The sequence below is a fragment of the Panthera onca genome, chromosome B4 (assembly GCF_046562875.1).
Source record: "Panthera onca isolate mPanOnc1 chromosome B4, mPanOnc1 haplotype 2, whole genome shotgun sequence".
Classification (NCBI taxonomy): domain Eukaryota; kingdom Metazoa; phylum Chordata; class Mammalia; order Carnivora; family Felidae; genus Panthera; species Panthera onca.
The window spans coordinates 49,272,387-49,298,281 of NC_138345.1; the positions used below are offsets into that span (position 1 = coordinate 49,272,387).

General features: G+C 36.6%; 1 long non-coding RNA gene across 2 annotated transcripts in view; it reads right to left on the bottom strand.

The window, feature by feature from the left end:
* The window catches only part of LOC144616936 (uncharacterized), a 63,432-nt gene that overhangs the window by 33,370 nt on the left and 4,167 nt on the right, over positions 1-25,895 (bottom strand). For both annotated transcript variants that reach the window (XR_013556855.2, XR_013556856.2), the window contains exon 2: positions 24,455-24,497. This is a non-coding gene — a long non-coding RNA (uncharacterized LOC144616936). The remainder of the gene's footprint in view (positions 1-24,454; positions 24,498-25,895) is intronic.

Sequence of the window (25,895 nt, forward strand, 5' to 3'; positions counted from 1 at the left end):
TTTTAGTTATTCTATTACTTATTTCTCCAGCTTCCAGCCATTCACTTTCTAAAGTCTGAAGACATTGAGATCATGGAAGAAATTTCAACAAATTGTCTCCTGACTGAATCATAAAACTTGGCAGCTGTGAATTTGTTTGTTGTCCATGTAAGAAGATCTCTGTGTTGAGAATTTAAATGCTTAAATTCGGGCCTATGTGTCATAGATAATATGGGTATCAGTGCCAGGATTTGGAGATACATTCCAGTTGTAAGTATGTGTTGTCTGAAATTTAGTGATTCTCCTGTTGTTTAAGGCTTTTCACTTTCTGCTTTAAGAGATGTTATGCATCAAGTTGGTACTATTTGAGATGATTTTTATGGCCCCAGAGGTGGTTTCACATCACTGGCAAAAATAAATGGTTCTCTTGTATCTGTCTGTTAGCCATTTGAGCCCCTTGGGTTTTGAAATTTGTAAGTGATCCTTACCATTTGAAGACGCCAAGTATTATGACTGAAATGAGTGCATTTAAAAATTATTCTTCCACAGTGAAGAAAGAGTTAGCATGCAGCATGCTGACTTCAGCAAGGTTACAACTGGCAGAGAGCACTACAGGAAGGTACCTTGTAAAGAAAAGAGCTCTTTTTCATTAGAAATACATTTGAACTTTGAACAGAGGTCTTTTTTCAAGTTTGTGCTGGTAAGGGGAAGAATGGGGTGAGATGTCCCAAAATTTTTACTGATGTAAAAAATTTACTTATGACCCCTGTGGATGTAAATTTATCTTTAATAAGATAAGGCAAATTATTTGAGACAGGGAGCTGTTTTATGTTGGTTCTAAGTTTATCATACTTCACTTTTTAAAGCAGGCACTTTTGCTTTTGAATGGAGATTCAGTTCAATATTCAGTGAAATAAAAACTTTTTTTGGTCTTTCTTTGGTCTTTCCTTCCTTTTTTAACTTTTAAACACGAACTACCTTTGCTACCCAATCCTATAGTCCTGAGAAATAACTCTATTTGGTTTGAAGGATGTGTACCGCTGTAGGAAGGTAGAGATTCATTTCTTTAAAGGAACATGACATCTTTTGCTTAAGAAAATATTATCATTAGGGATTCTGACTAGTATTTAGGAATTTACAGATTGAATTTTATAAAGTTTTATACTGCTGCTCACCAAAAAGGCTCATTAACAATTTGAAGTGTTATTCTTTGAGGGTTCTGGAATTCCAAGATATTCTTATTATATGTTGAAAAATAATTTCTTGTTAGTATGACCTACTGGCCTAGAGGTGTCTTCCTAAATTTTATCCTTGGGGTAGTGAGGATAGGACAGGCTCTGTATGATCAGTAAAGGGAGACATAAGGGAAAATAGAGGATTTTGTTGGGGCTCTTCCACATACAGTTTGAATATCAAGTGATCTGAAAGCCTGAAGAAATGACTAGAAGGAAAGAATGATGGCCTTGGCTATGAAAAGATAAAGCACAGTGAAAGTACAGTATTATAAACAACTCTCTCTTGGTTCTCCAGCTATCTCTTGAACCAAAGTTCTTCTATTTGCTTTGCGAGCCCCATTATTTTCCCACCTCTCAGATCCCCAAACAGGATTCATGATCTTTCTTAAAGCCCTGCTGTCGTGGATGGCACCGCCATTCAAACATCTAAGAGCTGAACTAGGCTCTGTCTCTTTCACTGCCTGTGTATAATTACCAGCTCCTATTGTTTAAAGCTTCCAGATATTTATCAGATCCCTCTCTTTTGCTTCATTCCCATTGCTTTGGCTTTAAGACAAACCCCAAGCATGTCCGTGTCTGAAACACTGTAATAGCCTCCTTCTAATTGGTCTCCTTGCCTCACTGCCACCTGTCTACCCTCCCCACCCCCACCCCACACCCATGGACCCAACTTCCACGGTGCTAGAAGGATATTTTTTAAACACAAGCCTTGACTTTTCACTTCCTTGAATGACTGACTTCCCATTGCCTAAAGAATAAAGTCCAAACCCTTTAGTATGACGTGTGAGCTTTTTTATGATTCGGCTTTGACCAGTTGAGCTTCTTTTTTCATGCTTTCTCCATATACAGAGTGTACTTCTCACACTTTGATGCCTTTCTCCCATGCCCTTCTCTCAGCCTCCAATCAATTCCCTTTCCTCCCTTGTCCATATGATAAGCCTTTACTTTTCTTTCTATTTGCCCTGTCATTCCATCGATTCCATTTCCTTCATTCATCCGTGTGCAAATAATTATGAAGACAGAAAGCTGAATCAACATCTAGCCTCCTCTCAAGAACCGGTAGTCCAGTGGAGTTCCGTGGACATACGATGGGGTGAAGTGGGTACACACGGCAAGATGTTTGCCACTGTGAGGGTTCAGAGAAGACAAATAAAATTGTCGTTTTTGCATTTGTATACTTTTGGCATCTTTCTTAGCAAAAACATAAAAAACCACAGACCACAGGCTGATCCAACGTAGTGTTTCATTTATTCCCCAAACATTTCATATTTAAATGTATTGCTAACACAAACCATAACTAAATGCAACAAAAGCATTGCTATAACATCATGTATAAATTAATGTATTTACTTAATTCTCTTTACTGTTTTTTTCTAGGTACTAATATTTAACAAATACTTGCTTCATTTATAAACACAATATGGAAATTTTGTTCAAGTTTACTATTGTGCTTTATACTTTGTTCTGATTCTTTTCTTAAATTCTTTTTTAAAATTTTTTTTTAATGTTTATTTATTTTTTGAGACAGAGAGAGACAGAGCATGAACGGGGGAGGGTCAGAGAGAGAGGGAGACACAGAATCAGAAGCAGGCTCCAGGCTCCGAGCTGTCAGCACAGAGCCCGACGCGGGGCTCGAACTCACGGACCGTGAGATCATGACCTGAGCCGAAGTCGAACACTCAACCGACTGAGCCACCCAGGCGCCCCTGTTCTGATTCTTAATGAAATATTGTTTCCTACATATACTTTAGCTACCTATACAATAATTCAGCCACATTTATTCTGTTGTGGCTTCATATTTAGTTAAAACCCTCAATGAAATACTACAGTAGCATTGGTTTACTATATTATGTGCTTTCTAGCTGTCAGTAAATTTGTCGTGTGCCTGCCTGCTACATGCCAGTATTCCATGATACCATAACACTTCTGAAATGAGTGATTTTCATTTTTCAGGGATACAGGTTAAAAATTCTGCATACCCAGAAATTATGCCTTCCTGCTGGATGATAGTTTTCAGTATTTACATAAACCAAATAATACATTTTTACTCTCAAAACCAATTTCAAAACATATTGGGTAATGGGCACTCATCACTACCTCCCATTACACAAATTTTATTATAAACTGGTGGTGGTATATTTTATCTACCAACAAATGTCAGCAAATAGAGTACTTCCAATTAAGGGATTTGGGGGAAGATCCATGGAGGAAGTAACATTTGAGCAGGGCTGTGATAGATGGTTTGGAAGCAACATGGACAAGCCTGACTGTGAAAATAAAAGGAAGTCTGTGAGGAAATTTCATGAAGGTAGGAAAGTTCAGAGCATGATTATGGTACTGCTGTAACTCAAGAAGACTACAATCAGTGTGTACAAGAAGAAATTTAGGAAGTAAAATTGAAATGCTAGATTGGAACCAGATCGTGGAAGCCCCTGAATGACAGGCTATGGATATAGATGTTCGTGTTATAAGAAATTGTAAGCCATTAAAGGTGTGTGTTTGTTTTTTAAGTACATTAATTATACAATGAAGGCTGCCCTTCACAAAAGAGTCATCTGGCAGCAGCACTTTAAGAGTATTTAGAAAGGACAGCTTGGGGGTGGGGTGGGGCACCTGGCTGGCTCAGTTGGTTAAGTATCCAACTTTGGCTCAGGTCATGATCTCAGGATTCATAAGTCTGAGCCCCGCATTGGGCTGTCTGCTCAGCACAGAGCATGCTTCGGATCCTCTGTCTCCCTCTCTCTCTCTGCCCCTCCTCCCCATGTCTCTCTCTCTCAAAAATAAATAAACATACTTTAAAAAGTTAAAAAGTAAAGAAAGGACAGCTGGGAGGTAAGGAACACTGCAGAGGGGCCAACAGTGCAGATAATGTAGTATAGAGGTGATGAGAGCCAAACTATGGTGGTAACATAGGGAGCCTATAGAAAGAACAGAGAGAAAAAATAGGATAGAGATTGGATTAACAAAATTCATTGGGGTTATTTGGATCTGGAAGGCAAAGGAGAGAAGAGGCAAAGATTGCTGTTGGTACTTGGGGGAAGGGTGGTATGAGTTAGGACAGAACTAATATATTCATTGTAGGAAGCACTGGATCACTGAATTTGAGATGTCACCAGATCATTCAGAATGAGCTTTCCAGTAGGTAGTTCACAATTTAGGAGCAGAAATCAGGAATAAGGTTAGGTTTGGAGCTGTGGAGTTAGTGGTTGTGGCAGCCATGTGAATGTGCCTGATAAACTTCCTACTACAGGGAAAGTAGTTAAATGAGGGCCCCAGCTACTGGACTTTAACTCCCCACAGGGTTTGAGCAGAGGATGAACGTTTCACAGATGGCTTCCAGCCAATGAGCAGGTGCAGTGGAAATACAAAGCAGATCAGCCTAAGACAAAGGATTTCTTTGTCGGCCAACTTGAGCTCAAGGATTCACCAACGGCTTTGCTGAGCCTTCTATTGACCGTGGTGCAGTCTACAGGGCTCCCACCCAAACTTCCTTCTTCCCAATCTTCTCTTTCTCTCTCCTTCACTTGAGATTAGATTTGCATCAAGGTCAGACCTATCTCCCAACCTCTCTGGACTCTTCCCATTTTCTGTAGCACAGCCATTTCGCACCAACATAAACTCTTTCCCCACTTAATGCTGTCTTGGCAACTGCTTCTCAGAGCACCTAGATTAACACAACAGTTATTTGAAGAAATGATAAATATTCCATATGCCACTTTGTACAATTAGAATTAATGTAGAAAATAGTGATATTAAAATTTTCTAAAATCTTGAATCATTAAAGCAACATTAAATTACTAAACTTAACTCAAACTATAAAATTATGTTTAGTAGGTTATATCTTTAAGTGAGGATGTTCTACCTTTATATTCTAAAAGATTATTTTAAATGGAAAGGTGGAATCATTATAAAAAATTCTACTTGGTGGATATATTAACCTTCAACAAATATCTCCGAGTTATGAATCATTAATTTGGAATCATAGATAAGAGTGACCTTTGAATAATGCTAAACTCTAGGTAAGTAATATATATATATATATATTTTTTTTTTTTAATTTTCCAAATACTTGGAAATATGATGATCCATTCATGCTGCTCATCAGCACCCTTCTTTTTAAAACTTTTAAGCAACAATACTCCCTCTAATATTAAAAATAAATTCTGATTGGGGTGCCTGGGTGGCTTGGTCAGTTAAGCGTCCGACTTCGGCTCAGGTCATGATCTCACGGTCCGTGAGTTCGAGCCCCGCGTTGGGCTCTGTGCTGATAGCTCAGAGCCTGGAGCCTGTTTTGGATTCTGTGTCTCTCTCTCTCTCTCTGCTCCTCCCCTGTTCATGCTCTGTCTCTCTCTGTCTCAAAAAAATAAATAAACGTTAAAAAAAAATAAAACAAATTCTGATGATATATGTATTTCATAAATAAAACTAATAAATACAATAAAAATTATCTGATTGACCATCCACTATTGCATTTTACAATAAGTCGAGTGGACTAAAGGTCTTTTTTGATTCTAGGCAGCAAATAATCTTAAGATTTCTCTTACACCATTGTTTCAAAAGAAAATCCATTCTCTCTAAAAAGATATGGCTTAGAATCAATCAAAACAAAATGGCTTACTCAATATAATAAATAGACTAGCATCTAAATCAATTTAAGCTATTATGGTTTTTAGGATTATTGATGTGAGTATTCCAAGGACCAATGTAAATTAAGAATTGTTGCTTTGGTTGCTACAGATATGGTAGTGTATCTCTTTAGATGTTAGAATTTAACTTTAAGAGAAACATTGTATGGATAGGCCTTTACTCAAAAGACTTGTATTTCTTTAAATTCTTAAGAATTGTTTACTTTCTCTTTTGCATTAAGCTGTGGTTTAGAAATCTAATATGTTGTTAATTCTGTATCTATTGGATGCCTTTTGACTCAGGAGACTAACAAACAATCGTAGCAGGAACATCTGTTGATCTTTTGAAAAGTAGCCAGTGAGTTTGGAGTTTCCCTGGCCAGACAAATCATGGGACCACAGCCCAGTCCTGAGCTAAACTTAAGAACAATAAGATTAGTTCTGACATCTAGAAAAAGAATGGAACACATGGGAAAATGCTACACTTAAAAAAAAAATTAATATTCTTTCATTTTTTTTCACAGTTACAATGAATGGAAAGTTAAGATTAGTGCTAGCTAGAAAGGTTGTAAAAACTCATATATACACAATTAAAGGGTTGAATGATTACATGGAAAATCTGGATCATATAAAACTGCTGTGAAAGAAAAATACTTCATTCGTTAGCAATAGAATTTTTAATAAACATATTTGAACTTGAAATGCTTAAAATAAGTTTCTAGAAATAAAGCATCTCTCACTAATGCAAACTTCCTTCAGATATTGTGGATTGCCTCTTGGTAAAATTTCAGGTTTCAATTCTTTCCAGGTTGTTTTTTTTTTTAATCCTTCAGTTACTCAACCAGAGAACTAACATGTCTTCAATTCTTCCATTAGGTGATCTCCTAAAGGCTCTTTAATTCCCTGCAAACCTTTATTCCTTGTACTACTATATTAGTTCTTGGTGATAATATTAACTCTCTGGGCTCCAATTACTATTTATCTACATGCATTTCATATCCACACCCATCCTTCTATCTCTATTTTGTTCTCTGACATTCTAAATAGTACATCTGAAGTCCCACCTTGAACCAACTTATTAAGGTAATTCTTAACTGTCTTTGAACTATCATATATCCCCAAATCTAATTATATTCTCATCTTACTTCAGTGCCATGACATGCATAGTTTATTTCTTAACTATACTTGTAAACTTTTAAAATACGGATATAGGGGCACCTGGGTGGCTCAATCAGTTAAGCATCCAACTCTTGATTTTAGCTCTAGTCATGATCCCAGGGTTGTGGGATTGAGTTCCGAGCTCAGCATGGAACCTATTAAGATTCTCTCTCTCCCTCTCTCTCTGCCCCTCCCCTGCCCAAGTATGCTCTCTCTCTCTTTCTACCAAGAGCAAAAAGACAGATATATATTTGCTACTCTTTTATATCTCTCATATGTAAAATTCAATTTTATCTTGCTCCTAGCAATATATAACATTTTCTTTACATCTTTATTTTTAATTCTCACTTCTAACAAAAATAAAACACGATCAACTTGGACAGATGCTTCATCTTAAAACACTCTCCCCTTGTCTTCTTAGTTACCACAAATTGCTCATTCTGCTACTTCCCAGACAGCTTTTCTGCCAACTTTGCTGACTCCTTCTCTCCCAGCCCTCAAATACCAAAGTTGCTTGGGACTTTTTCTAGGTCTTCTTTTCTTACAAATTCCTGTCACTTTAGGTGATTTCTCTTCTTCAGTAGTTTCCATTGTCTCCCCCTTGGATGTGAGGATTGTTTAAATATGGCTGCAAATTCTTTAATACTTTAATACCGTCAAAATATTAAGATCCAAACAATATTATCTGCATAGGAAATAATTCCTTGATATGCCCTGGCTACCACTTTCAGGGACTAAAAGCAGAGCTCCTTCCTTTCCAAACTCATCTTCTCATGCAACTTTCAGGTCACTGCATCAGTTATCTATTGCCTCATAGCAAGCCACACCAAAACATGGTGGCTTAAAACAATAGTCAATTATTTTGGTTACAAATCCATAAGGCTCAGCTGGGTGGCTCATCTCTGCTTCGTGTGGTGTCTGTCAGCTGGAATGGCTTGACTGGGGGCAGGAGGGTCCAATTTCAATATGGCACACTCACATGCATAACAAGTTGGTACTGGCTGTCAGCTAGGAGCTCAGCTGTGGCTGTGGCCAGGGGGCCTCCGTTTCACTTTATGTAGGTCCTTTCATGGCCTTCTTGGGTTTCTTCATGGCATAGTTATTGTTCCACATAAATGTCCCAAGAAAACAGGTGGATATGGATGGCATTTTTATGACATTCCTTTACTTGAAGCAGTCATAATGACCTGCCGAGGTACAAAGGGAAGGGACCTAGACTCCAGCTTTTGCTTTTGGATAGTGGCAAGGGTCTTGAAGAACACTTGGATAGGTGATACTATGGCAATTGTCTTTTAAAACCACCCTTCACTACCATGACTAAAGTACCAAAGTCACCACCTGTAGGTTACTTCTGGATTATACACATAATTCAAATGCTAACCCCTATGCCTCTCCAATTCTAATCAGTACAACTTTTTGTCTATCTTTCTCCAAGGGTTTAAAGATAGCAAGAGGGGCGCCTGTGTGGCTCAGTCAGTTAAGCGTCTGACTTCGGCTCAGGTCACGATCTCACAGTTCATGAGTTCGAGCCCCACGTCAGGCTCTGTGCTGATAGCTCAGAGCCTGGAGCCTGCTTCAGATTCTGTGTCTCCCTCTCTCTCTGCTCCTCCCCCACTTGTGTTCCATCTCTGTCTCAAAAATAAATAAACATTAAAAAAAATTTTAAAAATAAAGATAGTAAGAAATTGCTTTCATACATTACATAATCAAATCACTATACATTATAATATATATTATAATGAGTATATTCTATGCATATAATATGTTATATATACATAATAGATAGTACATATATGTATTACATATTATATGTGTATCACATATAATATATATGGGTTACATAATGATTATGTACATAATGTAATCATGCATATCATGTAAATAATTTCATGCATTACAATGTCAAATGACATCTCACAGTAACATCTAGGTTAAATGCTGATTATAATCAAATATATACCCCTGTCAATGTGTCATTTCTTTTTTCCACAGCTTTTGAAGAGACAAGAAAATAAAACAAGCAAACAAAAACTCCCCCTTTGAACAGGTCTTCAAAGAATAAGTCTCACAAAAGTGAGAGTCAAATACACAATCTTATTCAATTTCTGTCCCTTCTGCTGAGATGGCCAGTTTTTAGAAGAAGCATCAATTTCCTAGAATACTAACTGTGCTCCTCAATTTGTTTCTCCTGAAACATCATTTTTGAAAGACTGAAAAAAATTATAGTCAGCACCTACATAAACTTAAATCAGAGGCCTTCAAAATTAATACTAAATGTCTCATTTTTAAAATTTGATATAGTCTTATATTTAACACAGCTTTACCACCTAAAACTTTTAGGATCATCTATCATATATCACAAGCATAAAATAACAAATCAACATGTGACATTCTTCTATCTCCAAGGTCACAAAAATATTACTGTTTCATAAAAGTCACTCACACACAAAAAAGACAATATGTGCTGGTTTTATTCTGTTATTTCCTTCCAAATACAAATTATATAAGCTATTATCTTGTTTTCAAAGAAAAATTTACGTGAGCCTAAAGCTCACATATTAGGTCTCCAGTAAAAGTCTTGATTCTGTTCGTTGGCACCCTATCCAGATTATGGATCTTTTGTTGGCTTTATGGGTTTACAGACTTGCTGTTCTTGGCTTGATAATCTGGGGAAATAATTAGAAATGTGATTTGCTTTCCCTTTTTGTCTATACGTATCCATTTACTTTATGATGTCAATTTCATGGGAAATAAATAAAATTCTGTTTAGAAACAGTAAACCAAGATACATGGGATGCACTTTATCTTAATAACTTATGCATTCTTAAGTATGGGAGCTATAACATCTTCCTCAGAGTTTTAGATGTTTTTATTATGTACATAGATTTTCAGAATGATACTATGAATCAGAGTGATATGGTCATAGTGTTTAGATAATACACAACACCAAATGAATAAGCTGAAAAGAGAAAAACATAGCTAGCCAACTGATTCTTATTTAGTTGCATGGTATCTGTAAAAGAATGAGTTCTATGCTTAGATTAACTGGGTTGAAAGCCTGGTTCATATATTTATTGTGAAATGAGAATGATTAATAGTATCTGCCTTTTACGGTTAGCAGGATTAAATGAGAAATTTCCTGTAAATCCCATTAGCATATTGGCTGACACATAGACAGGACTTGGTGACTCTGAGCCGTTATTATTATTGCCAAGCTCAGCTGTCACCTCATCTGTGAAGCTCATCTCTCAAATCTTCCCAAATACTTTAATGAGAACTATTCCTCTCCTTCTGCACTCCTTTGGCATTTTGCTTAACATCTCTCTTATAATTCTCCCTATTGCCAATTATGGTTATTAACATATATGTTTGTCTTCCTCATTAGATATTAGATTCCAAAGGGCAAGGACCATGTCTTCATCTTTATATTTTTCTCTCAGTATATCTTTGCCAATGCCTAATAGCAGGCTTATATATTGTAGACTTTATTTATTTTGTAATTTTTTAAATGTTTATTTATTTTTGAGAGAGAGAGAGAGAGAGAGAGATTTTTCTCTCAGCACACCTTTTCCAAAACCTGACAGCAGGCTTATATATAGTAGACTTTATTTTTTTTAATTTTCTTAATGTTTATTTATTTGGGGGGGGGGGAGGGGCAGAGAGAGACAGGGAGACACAGAATGTGAAGCAGGCTCTAGGCTCCAAGCTGTCAGCACAGAGCCTGATGCAAGGCTCAAACTCACGAACCGTGAGATCATGACCTGAGCTGAAGTTGGACGCTTAACCAACCGAGCCACCCAGGCACCCCTACCGTAGACTTTAAATGAATGTTTCTTAAGTTAAGATGACAGGTTGCTTTTCATCCTTCAGGTCTCACGTCAAAAGTCACCTCTCTGTTGGCTCATTCTAAAGAACCCTCATGATCCACCCACTCCCTACTAAAGCAAGTCTATTATACCACGTGTTTATTTCTTTATCATTTGGGGAAATTATTTCATTAACGTATGTACTTACTTATCTCTCTTGGCAAAATGTAAGCACTATGACAGTGGAGCCTTTATTCGCCTTTGAATCCTTAGCACCAGAACAGTAAGTGTCTATTTAAGTACTCAGGAAGTATTTCTTAAATGAACCATTATACCTCCTAGGGCCCAGGTATGACAGCAGCAGCAGAGGTGATGTGTCCCAGTGACCCTTCTTTAAATAACTAGTAAAGTTGGTGATGACTTTTGAATATTAAGAAGGTGATACTCAGGAACAGCTGTGAATAAGATGTCAGTCCCTGCCTCACTTCGTTTGCCATCCCCAGCTACTTCTGCACACAGAGAGCCCCACCTACAAGCTTAAACCCAAATGAATTCCCAAACCAATCTTAGCATGAGGAAGGAAAGCCTTAAGCAGGTGCTGGAGCCATGACTGAAAGAGAATTAGTAAGGCTTGGTTATACCTGAAAAGTTTGCTTATATAGTAGGGTCTGCCAAATAATACTCCCCAGGCAAGCACTGCCTCTTACTGTAGATAATGAAAGACTCTGGTTCATGGGGAAAGAGCAAGGACATCGCACCATTTGAATGATTCAACCAAAGTTTTGAGTTATTATTGTTAAATGTAGTGAATGGGATGGGGCGCCTGGGTGGGTCAGTCAATTAAGCCTCTGACTTCAGCTCAGTTTCTTGAGTTCGAGCCCCGCGTTGGGTTCTGTGCTGACAGCTCAAAGCCTGGAGCCTGCTTTGGGTTCTGTGTCTCCCTTGCTCTCTGCCCCTCCCCTGCTCATGCTCTGTCTCTCTTTCAAAAATAAACAAACATTTAAAAAAATAATAAATGTGGTGAATAGAGATGATCTTCCACTTGGCTCATTCCCTGGGTCTGGTCAATAACCTGATGCAAAAGATCTGGCAGGATCTTCTGAAGAAATAGTATTGAAGCTTGATAGTCATTACAGAACAAGGGTTTCTTATTCTGCTTAAAGATTATAGGAGTCCTAACCAGTTATATGGAGTATGGTGTATATTAGAGTTTGGAAAAGAAATAAATCCTTTTTGGCAGAAATTGATGACTTCCATGTGAAAGAAATTATATGGGTTAGGTCATAGCTTAAAATCATCAACTCAGTTTCTCATTAACTAAAAATATTATTACTTGGACCACAAATCTTGAGTCTGGAGTTCCCAGGTTGGTGAATGCGTGGAGGCGCTGGGAGAGTCGCGCACTCAGAGAAGACGTGAAAGCTCCACATCCCTTCTCACATGCCTCGCCCTAGGCATCTCTTCCATCTGGCTGTTCCTGAATTCAATATGCTTTTGCAACAAACCAGCACTCACAGCACAAGGCACACAGAGAGAATACCACATAGAGACAGAGGCGGAGATTGGAGCGATGCATTTACCGCCGAGGAACACCAAGGGTTGCTGGCAACACCAGAAGCTTAAAAAATACAGGTATGAGGGGCACTTGAGTGGCTCAGTTGGTTAAGCAACCGACTTTGGCTCAGGTCATGATCTCGAGGTTCGTGAGTTCAAGCCCAGCATAGGCTCTGTGTTGTGTGGAGCCTGCTTGGGATTTTCTCTCTTTCTCCTTCCCTCTGTTCCCCACTTGTGTTCTCTCCCTCAAAATAAATAAATAAACTTAAAAAAATTTTTTTAAAGGTATGAAACAGATTCTTCCCTAGAAACTTCAGAGAGAACACTGGCCTGGCCACACCTTGACTTTGGACTTCTCGCATCCAGAATTGTGTGAGAATAAATTTCTGCTGTTTTAAGCCACCTCGTTTGTGGTACTTTGTTATGGCAGAAACTCATATTGGTTCCTTTTTAAATCGAACACATCATAACAAAATTTTCCTCTGAGCACAGCATTCACTTCATACAGAAAAGAAAACAAAAACAAAAACAAAAATGGTTTGTTCCCTGGCGAATTTATTACAGTGGCCAGGTTGTCGCTTACTGGAGACGGATTTAACGCATTTTTGGTTGTGACGGCTTATTTGATAAGATTAAAGAAAGGTGCACAGGGACTTGTTATTTTCTGTAAACATTATAGAAATAAGCATGAAAAGAAGAGCCTTCAAAGCTTATTACGTAACACTTGGATAGAAGATGAGAATATAATTGGTTTAATTGCTTTCCAGAGGTAAAGATGAGTGAGGATTTTAAATTATATTGCCTTTTCTAACAAAAGCTACATCTCCATACCCTCAGTTGTATTGTATTGGAATTGCAAAGTTTAGTGTAGACCTAGCTGAACAAATAAGTGATAAAACAGATGACAAAACACATAAAACTATCCGAAAGCAGGTTTCAGAAAAACCAACCTCAGGAAGTTGCTGGAATAAACAGTATTCAAAGCAGAACAGAAGCTATATTTTATACAACATAATATAGGTATTTAATAAATGCAAATGTTTTCATTGAAAAAAAACCACAAAAAACCTTTGACTCTTTCTCTCACACTCTCCATCCAATCTGTCAGCATATTTTGCCAGCTTTTCCTTCAAAACATTCTAGAACCTGACCACCTCGGATCACCTCCACTGTAGCACTGTGGTACGAGTTTCCATCATCTCTCTAAGGAATTATTGAAATATCCTCCTAATCTGTGTCCCTGTGTTAACCTCAGGTCATCTCGCTCTGTCACTCAAAACTCACCAGTTGGATTCCTACCCCACTCTGAGTAATAGCCAACGTCTTTACAATGTCTCCAAAGACCTAGGTGATCTCCCCCTGTACCTGCCTCCACCTCTCTCACTTCATCTCCTACCAACCTCCATCTTGATAACTACACTCAAATCTTGGTGGCCCTCTTGCTCCCCTCTTCCCCTGAAATGTTCTTCATGCAGGTATCCACACGGCTTACTCTTTTATTTCCTTCAGGACTTTGATAAAATATGACTTTATCAATGACACTCCCTATATCCCATTATTTTTCTCCACAGCTCTCATCACCACGTGCCACACCATGTATATTATTTGATTATTTATCTACATTCTCCGTTCCCACTAAAATGTAAGCTTTATGAAAGTGGAATGGGGGTGCTTGGCTAGCTCAGTCAGTAAAGTATATGACTCTTGATCTCAGGGTCATGAGTTCAAGCCCCAGGCTCAGCATAGATATTACTTTAAAATAAAATAAAATAAAATAAAATAAAATAAAATAAAATAAAATAAAATAAAATAAAGAAAATGCTTTGTGTGTTTTGTTCACTGCTCTGTACCCAGTCTTCAAGACACTACCTGGAATATAGTACCACTATATGTAAATATTTTTCATACATTGTAATCCTACATTTTTCTGACTCCTTCTCTAGATTCTGTGTAAAGGATGTGTCTTATTCATTGATCTCAGTGATCCAGTGTTCTTTGGATGAATTAATATGAAATGTTTTTAAAAGAATGCTTAGTTCCACTTATTTCGAAAATTACTTTACACTCGCACCAAATAGCAATTAATGGGCACAGATGGTGTTATTTTTAAGTTTGTTTGTTTGAAAAGATGAGAAAAATAATTGAAGAGCAACCAATATTCATTTTGAATATTGACTTCTAATCTTCTTATTTTAAAATTCAAATTATGCTCTGAAATGCACTAAAGGACTGAAGCAGATATTTTTAATTCTCTAGACGTTGAACCCATATTTCCTAGGTTGATGTAAAACTTAGGCTTCCCATTCTCTTATTTTAATTCTCCCTTTTTTCCATTTCTATATGCAGAGGATAAAGAGAAACATTCATCCTCACAGAGTGGCATAACACAGGGGAGTGATGAGGGCTGCACTCTAAGAGGATTAAGCACACAAAGAAGATAATTAACTTGCTGAGGCCCCACAGAAAATCGTGGAATAGCAAGAACAGCATTCAGGGTTTCTGTTATCCTAAGAAAGATTCAGTCACATAGCTACAGTTCATGTCACATAGTTCACTGGTAGCCCCAAGTGTTAACACAATTAAGAAAAAATACTGAACCTTATACATCATGCAAAGAAAATAAACTCTTAATAATTTACAAAACTGTTTTGTTCTTAAATATAGGTTGATATCTACCTTAAGACCAAAACACATTCCATTCTTTTTTTCTTGCTACTGTCTTTAAAATCATTCACAACAGCAATAGAGCTCAAATAAGAAAATTTCACTAGGGAAAATAAGAATGCAGAGACATAGATTTACTTCTCTAAATACAAAACCTTAAAATTGGATATATTATAGGATACTTTCCCTGGGTGGGGAAATTAGGAGCGATTTTAATTTTTCTTCTTTGAGTTTTTTTAGAGTCAAAAATTTTATAAAGAATATGTATTTTTTATAAAAAATATGAAAAGTACAACATGTTTATATATTCTTCTGTAATATATAGTAATTCCCCTTGAACATAATGTTCAGGCTTCAAATTTAGACATTAAAAATGCTCTTCTTGTGTTGGAAAGCAGAAGTCCCAGTTGATCTGAAAAACAGTTCCAAGACTACCAAATTTGACTTATTCCCTGAGTAGTGTTTATTATAAATTGAAAATGTAATGCCAGTGGATATGCCATCACCTAATGAAAGTGAAATATAGAGAATAATTTTTGACAAGTAATTGGACTTGGAAAGAAAGGAATAGAGTAAGAGAAAACAATTGGGGAGGATTTGAGATTTCTTTGATACCTGTAATATCCTATATGCAAACAGCAGTGAGAAATGGGCAGTAATTAATTTAAAAAATCTTGCTTAAAGATCTAGTATCCTCTAAAATCTTAGAAATAAATATTATCAATATCCCTGAGTATATTATTTCAGGAAAGACTTTACTTTTTTATTTTTATTTTTTGGTTATTTATTTATTTATTTATTTCATTATTGTACATGGCCTTTTAAAAAATTTAAATCCAAGTTAGTTAATATATAGTGTAATAATGATTTCAGGAATAGAATTTAATGATTCATCACTTACATGTAACATGCAGTGCCCATCCCAACAAGTGCCCTCCTAAATACCCATCACCCATTTAGCCCATCCCCCTATGCAACACCCCTCCAGCAACCCTCAGTTTGTTCTCTGTATTTAACAGTCTCTTACAGTTTGTCTCCCTCTGTTTTTATATTATTTTGGCCTCCCTTCCCTTATGTTCATCTGTTTTGTATCTGAAATTCCACATATGAGTGAAATCATATTTGTCTTTCTCTGACTGGCTTATTTCTCTTAGCATAATACACTCTAGTTCCATTCACATTGCTGCAAATGGCAAGATTTCATTCTTTTTGATGGCCCGGTAATATTCCATTATATGTATATGTATATATATACACACACCACATCTTCTTTATCCATTCATCAGTCGATGGACATTTGGGCTCTTTCCATACTTTGGCTATTGTCCATATGTTGCTATAAACTTTGGGGTTCATGTGCCCCTTCGAATCAGCATTTTTGTGGCCTTTGGATAAATACCTAGTAGTACAATTGCTGGGTTCTATGGTAGTTCTATTTTTAATTTTCCGAGGAACCTCCACACTATTTTCCAGAGGGGCTGCACCAGTTTGCATTCCCACCAGCAGTGCCAAAGGGTTCCCCTTTCTCTGCATCCTCACCAACATCTGCTGTTACCTGAAATGTTAATTTTAGTCATTCTGACAGGTATGAAGTGGTATCTCATTGTGGTTTTGGTTTGTATTTCCCTGATGATAAGTGATGTTGAGCATCTTTTCATGTATCTGTTAGCCATCTGGATGTCTTCTTTGGAAAAGTGTCTATGTCTTTTGCCCATTTCTTCACTGGATTATATTTGATTTTGGGGTATTGAATTTCATAAGCTCTTTATAGATTTTGGGTACTAATCCTTTATCTAATATGTCATTTGCAAATATTTTCTCCTATTCTATCAGCTGCCTTTAAGTTTTGCTGATTGTTTCCTTCACTGTGCAGAAGCGTTTCATCTTGATGAGGTTCCAATAGTTCATTTTTGCTTTTGTTTCCCTTGCTTCTGAGACATGTTAAGTAAGAAGCTGCTGCAGCCGAGGTCAAAGAGGTTGCTGACTGTTTTCTCCTCTAGGATTTTGATGACTTCCTGTCTTATGTTTAAGTCTTTCATCCATTTTGAGTTTATTTTTGTGTATGTGTTAAGAAAGTGGTCCAGGTTCATTCGTCTGCATGTTGCTGTCCAGTTTACCCAACACCATTTGCTGAGGAGACTGTCTTTTTTCCACTGGAGATTCTTTCCTGCTTTGTTAAATATTAGTTGGTCATGAATTCAGCAAGGTCGCAGGATATAAAATCAATGTACAGAAATCAGTTGCATTTCTATACACCAATAATGAAGGAGCGGAAAGAGAAACTAAGGAATCGATCCTATTTACAATTGCACCAAAACCCATAAAATACCTAGGAGTAAACCTAACCAAAGAGGTGAAAAATCTATACACTGAAAACTATAGAAAGCTTATGAAAGAAATTGAAGAAGAAATTTAAAAATGGAAAAACATTCCATGCTCATGAATTGGAAGAACAAATATCGTTAAAATGCCGATACTATCCAAAGCAATCTAAATATTCAGTGCAATCCCTATCAAAATAACACCAGCATTTTTCACAGAGCTGGAACAAACAATTCTAAAATTTTTATGGAACAACAAAAGACCCTGAATAGCCAAAGTAATGTTGAAAAAGAAAACCAAAGCTGGAGGCATCACAATTCCAGATTTCAAGCTGTACTACAAAGTTGTAATTATCAAGACAGTATGGTATTGGCACAAAAACAGACACATAGATCAATGGAACAGAATAGAGGACTCAGAAAAGGAAAGACTTTAAATCATTCTGAAATAGATATGTGTCATTAGGACATTCTTCACAGATATACCCTTTCTCCTACTACTCTCCGATTTTGAGAAGTTTGATCCAATTTTTAGGTCTCTGCCAACATGGAGTTGGTATACAGAGAAGAAAGTGGTTGTCTCCTAGCCTTCAATAACATTAGTTAGACAAAGTAATTCCTGTGGGTATCATCTTCAAGTCTAAAGGTCTAAATCAAGAATAAAAGCAAAAGGAAATTCAAGAGTGAAAGGAATTTCTGCCATCTTTTAAGAAGTGGGATGGGGCTATTGTTGAAAATCCTGCTATAAGCATTGGGGTACATGTGCCCCTATGCATCAGCACTCCTGTATCCCTTGGGTAAATTCCTAGCAGTGCTATTGCTGGGAGGCAAACCATAAGAGACTCTTAAATACAGAGAACAAACTGAGGGTTGATGGGGAGTGGGGAAGAGGGGAAAGTGGATGATGGGCACTGAAGAGGCCTCTTGTTAGAATGAGCACTGGGTGTTGTATGTAAGCTAATCTGACAATAAATTATATTTAAAAAAAAAAAAGAAGCGACATGGGGTTATTAGAATAGAACTGATTGGGATAAAACCAATAAATGTTAAATTTTTATAAGGAAATGGACTTAAATTTTAGATAATTAAAAACCATGATTTTCTTAGCATGTGTTGAAATATCATCTAAATACATTTTAATTTGTTAGTTTAAAAATAAAAATCTTTAGGTAAACCATGAGCAGTCCCTTTACAAAGCTGCTTCAAGGTTATAAATGGAGCAACACATGTGGAGGGAGTGCCCTCTAGTGGCTAAAGAAAAAATATATTTTTGTGTAGGATAGGGCTAAAAACTTAAAGCAAATGTTTGTATTCCCCATTATCCTGTTTTATTAATCAAATACTTCTACTTTTATTAAGGAATTAAAGAGGTTCAGATAAATATATATATCTTGTGCTTTAAAATACATAAATTTCTTTGCTGATAAATGTTATTATTTTTTTTAACAGTATAGTATATGCCATTGTAGAAAATTTCTAAGCCACAGAAAATTATAGAGAAGAAAGCAAACTCTGTAACCCCACAACCTAAAGACAACCATAGTTAATATTTTAACTAATTTTGTTCAACTTTTTTTCTATGCATTCACAATTTTTCATATAACTGACATCACAGAAAGTAATCCATTTTGAGGGATACTTTTCATTATGTGTTTTTAACCATGTTATTAAAACTTGCTGTGGTTTGAGTGAGGTTCCTCTTCTGGAGGGAATAAAACATGCACATGCACATGTATAGATAAGTGACAGAATATCTTATGTTCAAAATTGCAAGTGGCTCAGTACTGTTGGAAAATAAAGTGAGAAGTTTACAGCTCAGTGAGAATGTTAGGGAGAAGAATTAATAGGGGTTGGAGAGGTATGTAGAAACCAGATCAAGCACCATGGGCATGCCAGTTGGATACATTGTCGGTTGGTATGAATAACCACTGAGGAACTTTGAGTCATGGACTGACTTTATTGGACTTGCATGCCACACAATAATAAAATAATTTGATACTAATATGGAGGATAGACTGAAATAATGTTTCTCGAAGTTGGCTGCACTTTAGAACTACCTGGGAAGCTTTAAAAAATGCCGATCCCCAGACTCCAATCCAAACCAATTAAATCAGGATCCTTGGGAATGAGATTTTTTATAAAGTTTCCCAGATGGTATCATTACATAGCATGGAATGAGGAGAGATGAAACTAGATATAGAAGTACCACTTCGAAGGGTGTTGCATTAGATCGTGCGAAAAATGATGTGCGCCTAAACTAGGTGAGTGATAGTGTATGTGACGAAGTTATTTAATTGACACAAGTTGATAACTGCACACAAGGAATCAAAGATTATTGTCTCATGGTGTCTTGATAAATGTGGTGTCAGAAGGAAATACAGCCACTTGGGCATGTATGTGGGAAGTGGGGAGCATGTTAAGAAGCTAGCATTTTCCTTTAGATTCATCACCAATGACACAAACACACTTAGATATATTTTCTGTTTGCCCTTTTATAAATCCTTCGGCCAGATAATTTCTCTTATCTCCACCCACCCTTTAACTATCTGCTTTGTAGTGGGGGCGGGATGGAGGACCTAGACTCTGCAGATCACACGTTAGGCTCTTTTAGCAAGTGCAACACAAGAGGAAGAAGAGATTTGCTCTTTACTGTCTGATTCTTGGTGGCTTCCCATCTGCCAGTGGTTCTACTAAAAATCACTCTGGCCACACGTGATTGCCCCTACAGTCACGCTTTTCTGTAGCAGCCGCTGAATCCGGTTCGCAATTTTTTCAACACTTGCAAAACCAGCCTCATCACCATCCCCCAAAGACACTAGCACCAACTAGCTGGTGTCAGCTCCTCAGGGGTCTAGGTTTCAACACCCCAAGGCCCCTTCTCTAAGTTTCTAGGTTTTTCTCCTTGTTCCTTCGGGCCTAAACCTGCTTCTACTAGACTGGCCTTACAGAAGAGGCTTAAAAGAGTTCTTCAAGTTGAAATGAAAAGATGCTAATTAGTAACATAAAAATAGACAACACACTGGTAGAGGTGTTAGTATCTTAGTAATATGATGGAATGTTTCCCACTTAACTCTAGAATAAAGGTTAAAGTATAAGAATATTAAAAAATAACTATAGCTGCAATACTTTGTTGATGGATACATATTATAAAGAAGAGGTAAGTTGTACATTAAAAAAATAAAATGTAGGGGGGTAGTAAAATGGAAGAGTTTTTGTATGCAATCAAAGTAAATTGTTGTTTTATGTAAACCTCATGGTAATGACCAAGGAAAAAGCTATAGTAGATTCACCAAATATAAAGGGGAAAGAATCAAACAATATCACATGAAAAATCATCAGTTTACAAAAGAAGGCAGCAAGAAAAGAAGAAAAGAAGAAAGGACTTATGAAACAGGCCCAAAACTAATAAGATGGTATTGGTAAGCCTGCACAAAGACTCAAAGTGAAGGGATAAAAGATACGTTCCATTCAAGGGAAAACCAAAAGAGGGAGGGGTAGATAAACTTACATCACACAAAATAGACTTTAAGCCAAAAACAACAATGAAAGACGAGGAAAGTCATTATATAATGATAAAGGGATAAAATCCTCAAGAGGATATAAAATTATAAATATCTACGCACTCAAATCAGAGCATCTAAATACCACAAATCTGTGGATATAAATGGAAAACAATGCAATAATAGTAGAGGACTTCAATACTCCACTTTCAACAAATGATAGGTCATCAAGACAGAAAATCAACAAGGCATCATTGGACTTGAAACATATTTTAAGCCAAACGGACCTAACAGACATATACAGAACATTCCATCCAACAGCAACAAGAAAGTCTTCTCAATGTGCACATGGAACATTCTCCAGTAAAGATCATACGATAAGTCACAAAACAAGACATAGAAAATTTAAGAAGATTAAAATCATACCAAGTATCTTTTCCAACCACAATTGTATGAAACTGGAAATAAATAATAGAAGAAAAGCTGGAAAATTCACAAATTAATGGAAATTAAACAACATATACTCTTGAGTAACCAATAGTTCAAAGAAGAAATCAAAAGGGAAATTTAAAAAAGTCTTGAAAAAAATGAAAATGGAAACAAAACACACCAAACTTTATGGGATGCAGCAAAAGCAGTTCTAAGAGGGAAGTTTACCGTGGCATTAAGAAAAAAGAAAGAGATCAAATAAAAAAACCTAACTTTGTACCTCAAGGAACTACAAAACAAAAAGACAAATTAAGTACAAAGTTAGCAGAAGAAAGGAAATAACAAAGATCACAGCAAAAGTAAATGAAATAAACACCAAAAATAGAACTGAAAAGACCAATGAAACTAAGAACTGTTTTGTTTTGTTTTTTTAAAGACAAACAAAATTAACAAACCTTAAGTACACTAAAAAAAAAAGAGAGAAGACTCATAATAAATAAAATCAGAAATAAACGAGGAGACATTGTAACATACCACACAAATAAAAAGGATCATAAGAGACTATAAATGTTTATATGCCAACAAACTGGATAACCCAGAAGAAATAGATAAATTCTTAAAACATACCTACCAAGACCAAATCATGAAGAAATAGAAAATTTCAACAAACCACTTATGAATAAGGAGATTGCATCTGTAATCAAAATCCTCCCAACAAAAAGCCTGGTATCAGATGGCTTTACTGGTGAGTTATAACAAATATTTAAGTAAGAATGAACACTAATCCCGCCAAAAGTCATCCAAAAATTGAAGAGGAAAAAAAACTCCCAAAGGTGTTTTATGAGGCCACTATTACCTTGATATGAAAGCCAGATAAGGACACTACAAGAAAAGAAAACTACAACAAATCAAAACCACACTGACATAACCTCACACCAGTCAGAGTGGCTAAAACGAGCAAATCAGGACTATAGATGCTGGTGAGGATGTGGAGAAACGGGAACCCCCTTGCAGTGTTGGTGGGAATGCAAACTGGTGCAGCCACTCTGGAAAACAGTGCGGAGGTTCCTCAAAAAATTAAGAATAGGTCTACCCTATGACCCAGCAATAGCACTGCTAGGAATTTACCCAAGGGATACAGGAGTGCTGATGCATAGGGGCACTTGTACCCCAATGTTTATAGCAGCACTTTCAATAATAGCCAAATTATGGAAAGAGCCTAAATGTCCATCAACTGACAAGTGAATAAAGAAGATATGGTTTATATAAACAATGGAATACTAGTTGGCAATGAGAAAGAATGAAATCTGGCCTTTTGCAGCAACATGGATGGCACTGGAAGGTATTATGCTAAGTGAAATAAGTCAGTCAGAGAAAGATACCATATGTTTTCACTCGTAGGTGGATCTTGAGAAACTTAACAGAAGACCATGGGGGAAGAGAAGGGGGAAAAAAAGTTACAGAGAAGGAGGGAGGCAAGCCATAAGAGACACTTGGATACTGAGAACAAACTGAGGACTGATGGGGGGTGGGGGAGAGGGGAAAGAGTCATGGGCATTGAGGAGGGAACTTGTTGGAATGAGCACTGGATGTTGTATGGAAACCAATTTGTGAATAAACTATATTTAAAGAAAAGAAAACTACAGACAAATATCCTTAATGAATACACATGCAAAAATTCTTAACAAAATATTTGCAAATCAAGTTCACATTAAAAGCATCATGCATCATGATCAAGTGGGATTTATCCCTGGGATGCAAGGGTATTTCAACATAGGCAAATCAGTAACTGTGATACAGCACATTAATAGAATAAGGATAAAACCATATGATCATCTCAATAAAAGCAGGAAAAGCATTTAACAAAATACAACATCCTTTCATGATAAAAATGCTCAACTTGGGCATAAAAGGAATGTACTTCAGCATAATAAAGGCCTTATATAAGCCCACAGCTAACATCATACCCAATGATGGAAGGTTGAAAGCTTTTCCTCTAAGATCAGGAATAAAACAAGAGTGCACTCTTACCACTCCTATTCAACAGAGTACTACTAATCCTAGCCAGAGCAATCAGACAAGAAGAAATAAAAGGCATTCAAAACAAAAGGGAAGGAATAAAATTGTCTTTGTTGGGGATGATATGATTTCATACATAGAAAATCTCAAAGGCTCTGCCAAAATACTGATAAGATTAATCAATAAAGTCAGTAAAGTTGTAAGATACAAAAACAATATACAGAAATCAGTTACATTTCTATACATTAACAATGAAACATCTGAAAAAGAAATAAAGAAAATAATCCCATTTGCAATTATATCAAAAACAATAAAATACTTAGGAATTAAGTATTTATTTAACCAAGAAGGTAAAAGACCTATATACAAAAGACTTTTTTAAAAAATTAAACATTTTTTTTTAATTTGAGAGAGAGAGAGAGAATGAGTGCAAGCAGGGGAGAGGGGCAGAGGGTGAGAGAGAGAGAATCTTAAACAGGCTCCATACTCAGCACAGAGCAGAGCCTGATGCAGGTCTTGATCCCACAACCCCAGGATCATGATCTGAGCCTGATGCTCAAGAGTCAGATGCTCAACCGACTGAGTCACCTAGGTGCCCCCATACTAAAGATTAAAGATTAAAGAAGTTAGAGAAGACACAAACCAGTGAAAAGATATTTCATCACAGATTGGAAAAATTAATACTGTTAAAATGTCCATACTACCCAAAGCTATCTATAGATTCAATGCAATCTCTGTCAAAGTTCCAATGGCATTTTTTACAGAAATAGAAAAAAAATCCTAAAATTTGTATGTATTCACAAAAGACCCCAAATAGAGGTAACAATCCTGAGAAATAAGAATAAAGCTGGAGGCATTGTACTTCCTGATTTCAAACTATACTACAAAGGTATAGATATCAAAACAGTGTAGCATAAAGACAAGCATACAGACCAATGGAACAAAATCAAGAGCCCAGAAATAAACCTTTGTATATACAGTCAATTAATATTTGACACGGGAGCTGAGAATAGACAATGGGGAAAGGACAGCCTATTCAATAAATGATGTTAGGAAAACAAAATAATCACATGCAGAATAATGAAATTAACTGAAGATGGTTTAAAGACTTAAACATAAGAACTAAATTGGTAAAACATCTAGAAAAAAAAAAACAGGACAAACCTCCTTGACTTTGGTCTTGGCAATGATTTTTTGGATATGACACCTAAAGCATAAGAAACAAGAGCAAAAATTAATATGTGACACTACACCAAAATAAAAAGCTTCTGCACAGCAAAACAAACAACAAATGAAAAAGCATCCTATGGAATGGGAGAAAACATTTGCAAACCACATATCAGATAAGGAGTAAATACTCCAAATATATAAAGAACTCATACAATTCAATAGCAAAAAATCAATCCAATTTAAAAATGGGCAGAGGGGGGGCGCCTGGGTGGCGCAGTCGGTTAAGCGTCTGACTTCAGCCAGGTCACGATCTCGCGGTCTGTGAGTTCGAGCCCCGCGTCAGGCTCTGGGCTGATGGCTCGGAGCCTGGAGCCTGTTTCCGATTCTGTGTCTCCCTCTCTCTCTGCCCCTCCCCCGTTCATGCTCTGTCTCTCTCTGTCCCAAAAATAAATAAAAAACGTTGAAAAAAAATTTTTTTTAAAAAATGGGCAGAGGGACTGAATAAACATTTTTCCAAAGAAGGCATACAATGGCCACGGAAAGGTGCACAACATCACTAATCATCAAGAAAATGCAAATCAAAACCACAATGAGGTATCATTTCAAATCTGTTAGACTGGGTATCATCAGAAAGAGAAGAGCTAGCAAGTGCTGGAGCAGCTGTGGAGAAAATGGAACATTCGTATCTTGGTGGAAATGTAAATTGGTGTAACGACTATGGAAAACGATATGGAGTTTTCTCAAAAAAACAAAACCAGAAACAAAATAGAGCTACTGTCTGATCCAGCAAGCCTACTTCTGAGTATACATCCAAGGAAAAGGAAATCAGTATTTTAAAGAGATATGTATACTCTCATATTCTTTGCAGCGTTATTTACAATGGCCAAAATATGGAAACAATCGAAGTGTCCATCCATGGATCAATGGATAAACAAAATGTGATATACATATGTAATGTGGTATACATATATGTATAATGGAATACTGCTCAGCCATAGAAAAGTGAAATCTTGCAATTTGCAACAACGTTGGAGCTTGAGGGCATTATGCTAAGTAAATCAGTCAGGCAGAGAGAGATAAATACTAAATGCTCTCACTTATACGTGGAATCTAAATTTTGGAAAAACCAAACAAGGTGAGAGATACTGAGAACAGATTAGTGGTGTCCAGAGATGGGAGGGGGGAGTGTGAAAAGGGGGAGGGAGTAAAATGGTACAAAATTCCAGTTATAAAATAAACAAGTCATGGGGGTGTGATGTATAGCATAGCAACTATAAAGTTAATAGTACTGTATCGCATATTTGAAAGTTGCTAAGAGAGCAAATCTTAAAAGATCTCATCATAAGAAAAAAACTGTAACAATGTATGGTGATGAATGTTAACCACACTTATTGTAGTGATCATTTCACAATATACACAAATATTGAATCATTAT